This window comes from Perca fluviatilis, chromosome 10 (genome assembly GCF_010015445.1).
Source record: "Perca fluviatilis chromosome 10, GENO_Pfluv_1.0, whole genome shotgun sequence".
Lineage (NCBI taxonomy): Eukaryota > Metazoa > Chordata > Actinopteri > Perciformes > Percidae > Perca > Perca fluviatilis.
In genome coordinates, this window is record NC_053121.1 from 17,634,839 (window position 1) to 17,646,812 (window position 11,974).

Sequence of the window (11,974 nt, forward strand, 5' to 3'; positions counted from 1 at the left end):
ATTAACCTATTAACACCAATGCATTGCCCTGAGAACTGTCTAGAAACTTGTTTTGGTGCATTATGTAAGTATGAATAAGTCATGTTGGAATCAGGGAGAATAATGAATGCATTTTCTGCATTTCTTTTTTTTTTTTACGTCATACAGCCAAATGTTCTGACTCTGAGGAAGACTGCAGAGCCTCAAGGTCTGGTTCTCACCCCACTGATGGACACGGTGGACCACAGACGTCTGGAAAGCTGTTGTGTTAGTGTGACATCAGCAAACGGCACTCAGCGGGGAAGGAGAAGCCCTTAAACACGGCTATTTTTTCTGCCTGGCCTCTTGCTCATTTTCACACTTAACAGCAGAACAAACAATGACAGGGCGGGGAGGAATTGCAGACACCTCACCCAGCATGTGTGAAAATAAATCTACTCAAGGGTGGAGACCTGTGTGTCTTCAACAATCATGGAAATTTCGATATCCACGCAACGAAGGAGGGCAATATGCGTTTTAATAAAGGCATTTCATTATGGCGCGATTTCTGTATCACATGCTGTCTTGACAACCTGCGTGGAGCTCTTTTTATTGCCTGGATGCTGACAGGATCTAAACTGAAATATATATATACATATTTCATCAGGATAATTGTTCTTGATCTCTGCGCTTGTCATCAAACAGATGAATTGCTTTTCGCCAGGTGATAAAATAATACATTGTGTCTAACCACATTATAATATTGGAGTGGAACATCAAAGGGCAATTGTAGCAGCTTTGGCGCTTTCAAGGGCCCTTTTGAAAGCTAAAACACTGCCTGTGTTCTGTCTAAACTTAACCACCTCTTCGCCACCGAAAATACCTCATGGAAAATCTGATCTGGAGATAACCCTTTTCTCCTCGGAGATAGCGAGAACAAAAGACAATCCTTTCACTTAGACTCATTTTCATCACCTCAGGCTGACTTTCCATAAATACGATTGGTTGTATCAATATGTGTTATTTGGCTGAGTGAAAAGGAAGTGGTTGTGAAGTGCCATTGGTGAGAATAGAGGCTGGGGAACAGAGAGAGTACACAGAAGGCAGCTGTAAAGTCTATCATCTCACAGGTTTAGATGCTGTTTGCCTTGTATTGTACGTCCGCCTCCAGTGTCCCCCAAGGACACTTGTCTTTCCATGAAACACAGACACAGTCACAACATACACAATACCACACACAAGGAAAATTTTACAGAGGAGTACAAACCACCCCCATCCAACTGTGGATGTTTTGCAGGATATGAATTTCTTGTATCAAACTCTGTCGAGACAGAGCAGTCAGTGAGAACAGCAATAACCAGAACACGAATTTGTGGACATTAGTTTTTTTTCCCCATACTGCCTCAGAAAACAGATTACTCACTGATGGTTCAGCAGGGAACAGACTGAGTTAGACAGTGATAGGCTTCATTTGGTTCTGATGATCCAGTCCTATTGACGCAAGAATGTTAGGTTCACATGGGACCAAATCAGTCTTCTTCCGCCATGGGTGTCTGTCACTCTTCGTTATGAATACACACCACTGTACCTATATACACACACACACAGATATATCAGTCAGTCGCTGTCAGGATTAATGATATGGAACTTATTTAAGCATACAAACACTTTGAAGACTTATTGCCTACAGTATACTGTATGAAAGGTGATAATTAAAAATCCAGGTGGCATTAATCAATAAATCTTATTTTCTACCTGTCCTGCCCTTGATATTCACCCATCTCTTCACATGCTGCTAAGTTCACACTCACCTGAGGACAGAGGTTAATTTAAGTGTCAGCACTCTGGTACCAGATGTGTGCAACTCTATTAGAGCCAGATCACGAAAAGAACCAAGCTCTGACAGAGCAGTAATGTGGCAGAAAATCTGGGTGACAACAGCTCATCTGTCTTCTGCTATGGTAGCTTACTGTAATTTATGAGCACCCCATTTGAACCATACACACAAATGAACACATTCCAAGATTACATGCTCATAAATATTCTGACGAATGCCTAGAGGCAAAGAGGTGACCCCATCAGTGACAATAATTTACATTTCAAAGGTTGCAAAAACACTTTAATGGCTTGTTTTTTTTCTTCCTTTCCTGTCTGAAAATGTGAGTTTGGGTTGACTGTTTTCCCAGTTCTGCATGGAAAGGGTCTGGAGTTATCATCGCAGAGGAGATTCCAGAGCAGGTACTTAAGGGAATCTGTTTCCATGCTCCAATGTAACACACAGGGACAGAGAGGCAGACGGAGAGAGTGGAATAAATAGAACAGCGAGAAATGAATGTGGGGAGCGATGGAGAAAAAGACGAGATGGCTGAGGAGTAATGAGAGCGAGGAGCACACAGGAGGGTAAACAAAGCATAGGTAAAAGAGATTAAGAAGATACATGAATATGGGGGGTGCTGACAAAGAAAGATCCAGGTATAAGGAGCAAAGAGTATGGGGGTGGAAAGGGACATATTGAGTTAGTAATGCAGTCACAGTGGCACAGAGTTGTAAACCACATTAAAGAAACAACCTTTGCATTTTAAGCCCCCTGATGTAGGCACTAATGTGTTTTCATGCTCGGGGTTAATAAAACAAACGGGGTGACTGTGTTTTGTTCTGTTTTGCGAGGAATGTAACAGATGCAGTCTGGAGCTGCAGGGGGCTGGTTGGTAGTCATAGCACATGTTGTTGACCTTGTCTGCACCCCCAAGTAACCTGGACCGGTCGCTGTATCTGATCCATACATGCTTTGAAGTGCAGACAGACAGACAGACAGGCAGCCGAATTAATCTGTTCAAATCACTGCCTGTGCCAGCAGGAACACTTCATTAGCTGACATTGCTTATAAAAATAGAAAATAATACATAAACCATGTGTCTTGCAAGTTGTTACTCATACTGTCAAAAAATGTCCTACCAATTTGTACAACTGTGCATCACGCCCGAGGGTTCACACTGTGTAATCACTTGTGATGATGGAAATGAATACCAACAAAAACCTGTCTGTTGCCACTATAAACAGCAACTTATTGTTCCATTTGGTGCAGTCTCTGAATTTGAGGACTTTTGTCCCTGGAAACAAAGAGTTCATTCAGGTAGATTCAGGTAGTCACAAAAAGAAAGAGATGGTGAAATTAAACAAAACTCTACCGACATGCTGTGGCTCTGGCACAGCATACTTTGAGCTAAATGTCAACATGCTAACATGATCACAGTTACAAAGCTAACATGCATGTTTAGCAGGTATAATGTTTACCATGTTCACCATTTTAGTTTAGTGTGTTAGCATGCTAGCATTTGCTAATTACCACTAAACACAAAGTACAGCTGAGGCTGATTGGAATTAGTTTCGCAGGTATTTGGTCATAAAACAAAGTAAATGGAGAAACTGAAATTTTGACCTGATGATGGCGCTATATTAAGTTTGCAGAATCACCAAAGTGAATACAATTAATCCTGAGTGGTGACCTAGAGGTTAAAGAAGCGAGCCGGGAGGTCGCCGGTTCAATCCCCAGACCGACAGGATAAAATCTGGGTGGGGAAAGTGAAAGAGCAGCGTTTGTCCCTCCCTCATCACCACCACTGAGGTGCCGTTGAGCAAGGCTCTTAACCCCAACCGCTCCAGTGGAGCTGCTCAGTGGCCAGCAGATCAGACTGTGGTTGTACTGGGCAGCTTCCAGGTATGAATGTGTAACGGTGTGAATGTGACAGGTCGTCGTTGCAAATGAGAATTTGTTCTCAATCGACTTACCTGGATAAATAAAAGTTAAAAAATGTATATATATATATATATCACACCAATAGTTGTCGATACATTTCACTAGAAAACAAAAATGTCAACCTGGTTGAACGGTACTATAAAAGCTATAAATCAATTAGTTTTTGTCAGCTCAAAGAGCTTTTTTTGTCAACAGCTTCTTTTATCAGTAGCGGAAAGCTGGTTTCATTGAAGGTCTTTCCACTGATGTATTTTAAACGTTCCATCTTTCCATTGGCAGTGTCATGTAAACCCTGGCAGCTGACTTTGTCTCCCCTGCATTGGATCCAGTGTTACAGTCCCACTGCTGTCAGGAGCCACCGGCCAGACCGACAGCTGCCTGGAAAGAGATTCTCGTGGGTCCAAACAGAACCTCAGTCGGCGTCCTTTGGGTCTCAGCGTGACTGTAAATTTTCATCCAGTCTGTGATGTTCCCAGTGCACACAGATACATTCACTCCAACAGACTGCAGACTTCACCTACAGCGACCCCAATGGCACTAAAGCATGCTATTCTAGAGACTATCATAATTGTGACAGCATACATAATCACTGTCAAAATGATGGGAAACTGATTGAGTACAAATCATGTTTCTCTTGGAGTCATGTAAGGTTAAAATGATGAGCAACTGTTGTACTTTTGGGTTTAGATTGAATTCAGGCTAATATAAATGGCACTACTGTAGTTTTGCTTCCTCAGAAGACTTTGGTCATCAATTACAGTGTTGGATATAAGTAACCCAATGTAGAGTATATGCATCTGTGCAAAATACAGGCCGCAAGAGTCGTACTAATATAAAATCAAACTGCCAGTGGATGTTGTTGCCCCGCAGACAGAGCTATGCATTGTATATGTAGTAGTGTTTCCATCTCCATGACAACAAATTCAACTTGCCCACATGTCAGGTGGCTGATAATGGACACGTCTTGTAGTGATGATGTCACTACCTTCATACAAAGGGGAGATCCTTTATTAAATAGAGTGTGGAAGAGACTTCTCATTCGCAAAAGAGCTCTGTGTTGAGTTAGGGATTAGGGGGGAATTAGAGTGCCAGTGTCACCTCCAAATAGTTCCTCCATCTTTTAAAGTCATATAAAAAGTTAAATCTATGCACTTGGGCAGCAACGAGGACTTTGTTACATTGTATTTTCCATTCGGATTCAATAGCCAAGAAAAATATGGCATAACCAGCAGCGCTACATCAAAGTCAGGGTTTGCAAAGGGAGGAGAGGGAAAGAGAAAGCGTGTGAGAGGGAGGAGGGGTATGGTTCATACTGCTCCTGTGTACCCCACTCCCTCTTCCCGCCCTCTGGCAAGTTCCAGGCACGCACTGCCTCAGTGCACCAGCGCTGAAGCTCTGAGCTGGGACGGCAGCCTAACTATTTAGCCTCCGCAGCCATACACCCTTCACGCTTGACACTTCTCCCTGCAGTCCCTCAACACATAAGCATAACAAACTTTCCACTTGAGGTAGTTCTCTCATAGTTCTTTTTGGTCAAGCAGGGTCTTTGAGGAATGCCAGTTTTCTGGTGGATGTACAGCCACTGATGGGACAGCCACTATGGTCTGTATGTGTGATTGGAGGCCATGCTGCCTTGGCCACTGGTCTGTAGGGCTCTCATAAAGTCCCAACCAGCTTGTGAAGGGCCTTTCATGTTACCTGGCTCAGAGCAATGCTCAGTGAATCTTTCATGTTCATGAGTCGGGCTTTTCATTTATACCCTTGCCATGCTCTAATAAAAGACCTGGTACTTATTCATCTAGATCTGTGAATCATTACTTTCAATGTGAGTGCAGTAAAATCATATTAAAGCTGCTATGATCAATATTTTTATACTATCACGATACGATATATACGATGATATGACTTATTGTATGTGAAAGGGGTTGTTCATAGTGATAAAACCACAGAGAACCACAGACCTCAGCTCTACAGAGCTTTTCAGCGTCTTTCAGCTCATTGCATTGGTTTTCCGCTCAGCAACTTTACTGTTTTGGTTTACTCTCATCGCTGCAATAGAGTGGTTTTGGCCGCAGCAGCAAGCTATTTAACGAGAAAGCTCTGATAAACATCCTGTTTGCTACCTGCCCAGAACCAACAACAGACAAAGTTATCAACTAGCTGGTGAATATAGTGGACAATTTAGCAGCTAAAGAGCCAGGTAGTTCCCTCAGGAGTTGGAGGAGACCAAAAACAGAGCTAGAAGCACAACTCTGATTTGCTGGATGTTTAAATAGACAGTTGTTTGCTTACATATCAACTAAAAAGATAATAATATGTCAGTGTTGGTGTTAACAGCTTGTTTCTGCTGCCCCCAAGTGACCAACAAAATCAGTTATTGCAGGTTCAAGTGAAGTGCAACTTAGTGTTGTGACTAAATGTTACAACTTATAATGACCTGGTTGATAAAGAAAGACAGAAGAGCAACAGCTGTCCAGACAGCCTTGCTCAAAGGAAGGCTGATTGCGCCTGTTTTGAATCTGACAGACACTAATATCGTCTGCCCTTCAAAGACAGCACTTCTGCTGTGTCTAAATCATATAAACACATACATATACATCATGTGAAAAAATTAGGACACCCATGCTAAAGTTGACTAAAAAGAGGAATAAAAAAATCATCTTTTGCAAATTGATCTTAATGCCTTAATTAAAAAAAAGAGGAAAAATCCAATCTTTAAGGACACCAATTTGGCATGGTTTTATTTTAGTTAGCCTAATAGCTGGTTTGATTTGCATTGAGAGAGAATTTTATGGAAAGTACCCCATGCCAATCTCTAGGTATGGTAAAGGGTATGTGATGATGTGGGGCTATTTTAATTCCAAAGGCCAAGGGAACTTTATCCATTAAATAACTGGCCTTTAAAAATAAAAATCTGCCTGCCTCTATGGGAATTTAACATAGGGGTGTACTTACTTATGCCCCCTGTATTTTAAGGAATTTAGGAATTCTTCCAGGTATTTAGGAATTAGGAATTTATTTATTTACGATATATTATTCATTCACAAACAAAATTGGTGTCCTTAAAGATTGGATTCTTCCTCATTTTTTTAATTAAGGCATTAAGATCAATTTCCAAATGATAATTTATTTTATTGCTCTTTGTAGTCAACTTTAGCATGGGTGTCCTAATTTTTTCACATGACTGTACATACACACCTCCTGTTACAAAAAATTCAGCGATGAAATTGCATTTCATACCCCTCTGTTGTGCAAGTTCTCAGTACTCAGTTTTGAAGTTGCACCTGCAGGTGTGTGTTGTACCATTCACTGTAACCTTGGCAGATAGAGATGAGGCTGTGTTGTTTTGTTTTTGGGAGAATGAGAACTGTGAACTTTGCTACACACTTTGCTATGAACTTTTATGTCTGGTTGTGCCGAGGACACAGGTCACACCACCGGCAAGATGATCCCCATCCCCATCCTTGCACACAGCTAACGTCTGTGTTCAGCCCCTAATAGAAAACAGACACCATTAATAGCAGATTGCTGCCTTTGATTAATGATATTGATTCAGTTTTCCAAGACTGTGTTTTCTCCTTCTCTCCTTCTGAAATGTTTCATCAGTGTTGCCATGGCCAATTAGTCTGATTGCTCCGCGCTGGCATCAAAGACCGGCTGGGAGACCAGGCCTGATAGGTCATGGGCGGAGTGTTCGACATGCACAAGGACTGGAAAACAAGCCTGATGTCTCTCATTAAAACCTTTCTCACGTAATCAAACAAGACTTTAGTTAAATGTCAGCTATTTCAGCTATGCTTTTACGTCTGCTTGCATAAATGGTTACAAGGACTAAAATCTGCCATAAATAGCCACCAGGAGGTTGAGATAGGAGAGATCTCCCTGATGCAGAGGCACAAAGGTAGACGGATGAGCTTTCCTCACATATCACGTTTTATTACGCAAATTCAAATGCACTATGGCTGATTGGGAGACATTATCACATGGCTGGAGAGATTGAAATGGAAAATGGATATCTTTTCATAATTAAATCCTTCATGAGGAAATGTCATTCAGAAAGCACATGCCATTCAACAGGGGTTTTAAAAATGCTTCACCAAAAGGACAAGAGGAAACAATCTGTGTCTGAACCAGGAAAACACTGACCAACGAAAAACAAAAACCTACACAAATACCTACTGAGCCACAGGACTGGCCTTAGGACATCTGATACAGGTAAACCATCTGTTCTGCTCATCATTTGCCTATTCTATTCAGTTCAAAATGCGTCACAGACATGAATGTTATAAAAACAATATCCAATCAGATGGGAAGACACAATATGATTTGACACATGATTATAACCCCAATGCGGCCATGATAACTGATTTTATGGGCATTAAGATTCTGCACTGGTTTGTGCAAAATTAGGGATGCACTGATCCAACTTTTTATCTCCCTATACCGTATCCAATATCTCAACTCACTTGCGGAAAGAAAGTACCAATCCAATACTGGAGCTCTCTTTTTCCCAAATTTGAAATTTGTATACAACACACTGCATGGAAAGTGGTGGCCTGCCATGACTGAATTTAGTGTTAAATACTGCCAATAAACAACAATGAACCTGTATGTCATGGTCTTTCCTTCTCTTTCAAATATTAAAATGCTGCATCTCATTTTCCACATACAATCTATAGTTTTGAATTTACTTGATTTAAGTGTAGGATTACCAAAACTTTTCTACTCTGAAATGATTATATTTGTCACATTTTACGGCAAAATGAACTTCAATCTTACTGTGCTATGACCACACATTCTTTCTTCTTTTGATCACTTCTCCTCGCTGATATTTTGTTTACTGAATTGTGTTGCTTCCCATTACTTGACACGATTTTACAAGGACTCTTGTCAGAGATTTTTGCTTCTCTAATGTGCAACCAATTACTCTAAATTATCTTAGCACACAAACTGCAGCACATGGCTCGTGAGCTGTTTCTATTAGCCTTGTTGAATGAAACTGAAGAGGAAACAGGGGAGGTGGGGACTGTATGAAGGGAAGTTATTATAGATGTTCAAGTACAATTCAGGCATGAGAGAAGTAAGTAAGTTAAGATACTAAATTATAGGGGTGGGGGAAAAAAAAACATAGCATCGCGATATTTTCCATGGCAATACACAGACGCCAAGTAAATATCTTTTATTATATATGTGTTGGTCAGCTTGTCTGCTTGACAATCCCATTTAGCAGAATTAAAATTGAAGTGAGAAGAACAAACAGAGACATATCTTTTTAGATAAAAACAGATATTGACAAGTTTCCTTTTGGAGACATCATTTGAAATTGGGAAAAATTTGAAGTTGGAAAAAAGGTAATAAATTGCACTATATCGCAGAATATTGCAATATGTTTAAAAACGCAATAATATTGTATTGTGACATAAGTATTGTGATGATATAGTATCGTGAGGCCTCTGGTGATTCCCACCCCTACTAAATTAGTTTTGAAAGAAAGTGATATCAGTTACAAATATATAAAAGCTTTGGGTAATTTTGTGTCTCACTCATCCTGCATCTAGCAAAATACTGGAGACGACCAAATCTGCTGCTTCCTGCTAGAATGATCTGTGCTTTACAGCCTGAATGGCAACAGAGAGCACTTTAATGGAGCTGAAATATGTGGTTCACAAGTAACATACCAGAAACAGGAGCGGGGGTGGGGGTGGAGGTGGAGGGGAAACGGGCGCTTCCTTAAACTAAAATGGTGCACCGTCATAGTACAGAGGCTCCCTCTGAACACAGGGACTGCATCCTAAGAGTCAAGTGTTTGTTGCACACCGTGAGCCCAAGCTGCTAACTAGGCTTTATCGATTCAGTAATGACATTCCCGTCTACTCTATCTCCACAGGGTGCCCCACCCTAACTCAATCCAGATGAGCTCCATCATGTCATAGTTGGAGGTGAACCAATCTTACATGACAGAAGTGGGTGGGTATTTCTATGCTTCTGATAAAAAGGGGGAGAGTAGGAAAAACATTCTCTATTAAAGAAAAGGCATGAGGCCTTTTCCACAGCTGTTTTGCACATTGGCCTGAGTCAAGCGGCGCGGCTGGTAATGGAGTGATAGGCAGTGTGGAGGCTCGCTCCACTGAGAGCCATTTTACGCTTTTCAGGGTGTTGAAGAAGTACACTAGCAGGACCGCACACACTCATAGCTCTTTCTGTTTGTCTCTCACACAAACGCACCGTCCAAAACACAAAAAGAGTCAAAGAAAGAAAAGTACTGATATATAAACATATGCTGGACACTCAAAATTCAGCTGTGAAGTGGTTTAACTAGTTTAAATTGTGTGTTGTATGTACAGTCAATTCTGTAAAGTGTCCTTGGGTTTTGTAAAAGGCGCTATATAAATCTAACTTTACACCTTGCTGCAATGATACAGGTGTACTCCTGGACCCCATGACATCACTGTTGGGTGTGGTTACAGGGGCATTAAAGCACACTTCTGACCACAACCAATCACAGCAGCGATGCAGGTCAGAGGTGAAAAAGGGTTCAAACTTTCAAAAGGGCAGTCAAATATTGTTGTTTTTCAGCCTGGTGTTAAGTTACTCTTTAAACCTACAATAATTGGCAGTGGAAACATGCTTTAACACAACATTACCAAATTATCACATTTTAAGTTAACATGGCTAACCTGTTAACAAACCATTGTCTATTTTTACATCCAACAGAGATGCAGCATTCCTTTGTAGTTGTGTTTATGTCCACCTGATGAATGTAAGTTTAATATTTACTCTTCCTTGCCATTTGGTGCTTGGCAGGAAGTGTGCTGAAAATAGCTGACTGTTGCAGATGAAAACAACACTGATGAGAGTAGAGAGACTCAACCGAAACAGTACATTTGCGACTGGAAACCGAAAACAATGAGGTGAAAGATGCTAAAACGCTCCATAGAGCTGAGGGGAACTGCAAAGTCAATTGATAATTCTTTGAGGCTTTGAGCAATTCAGGTCATGCTATTATAAAAATATAGTTGCTTTAAGTCCAGCCTTAAAAAAATCCTTTTTTGTCTAAAGTCTGAGAGATGAACTTATCAAATTAAGCACAGAGTCTAAAGTGGCATTACAACAAGCAGCACATTATTTATCAATTTCCGGCTGACACTGAGGAACAACATTGTTAAGGGAACCAGCTGCTTTGACTGTCATCACTGTTCAAAGCTCAGTGACACACTTTTCTTTTCCATGACTGCTGTAGCTCCAGTTCATGCAGTCCCCACAGCAGCAGTCAGCTCAGCCTGCAAACACCTAAGGCAGCTCGATTGGCTGAGTGGACTCGCTCTGTCCATCAGTTCCCACAATTTAACTGCCTGGCGTGCAAGAAAACTCATTACACGAATGTGCACTTCAAAGTTCATTTGGATTCCTGAGCTTCACTGCTTCACTCCTACATTAGAGTCATGAGCAATACTAAAACAGGCTGTAAAATCACAATGTGGCTGTAATGTTTAATGCAGTTTCTGGTGTTTGCTGTGCAGCGCAAGACTTAATGTTTCCTTTCCCCACAGCCAAACCTTATTTCAGTGCATGCTCCAGTGATCACTTTGCATTTACACTCAACAACGCTTTGTTCCAAACACAGACACACATCTAGAATCATCTGTGTCACATGCAATTATGTGAGCAGATGGAGACAGACTGTGTGTAAATTTGCAGCAAAGGTAGAGATGGAGAAAAGCAGTGAAATCAATCAACAGCAACATAAAAGAAAAGGGCCCAGGTAAAAGCAACAAAGAATTGTGGACTGGCCCCCAGTTTCACTGCTCTCTGAATGAAGTAAAAGCTTTATGTTCTTTCTTTTGCTCAAAGCTCTCACTTTCTCACTCTCTACTCTTGTTACAGTATCTACTGTTGAAACTACTCTGTAATTTTTACCTGTTAACTGCTTTCTGGCACAACTCCACCTACTTCCAGGATGCATGGACATGGCAGGGAAATTGTCTTAAAAGGTCAAAATTCCAACAAGACTTAACAACATTATTGTGCGATCAATGTTACACGACCCTGATGAAGGCTACAAGCCAAAAGGTCTTATTCTCACAACAAAAGTATAAAGGGTTTATAAGCTATAATTAATGACTGTATTAATGGTTAACAAAATAATTTACTAATGCTATAGAACAGTTATAAGTTATAAAGAAGAACACTTCTGGTGTTGCCAGGTCTTAGAAAATCCTCATCCAGCATGACACTTGTTTTGTCTCTTAAGCTAGCTCT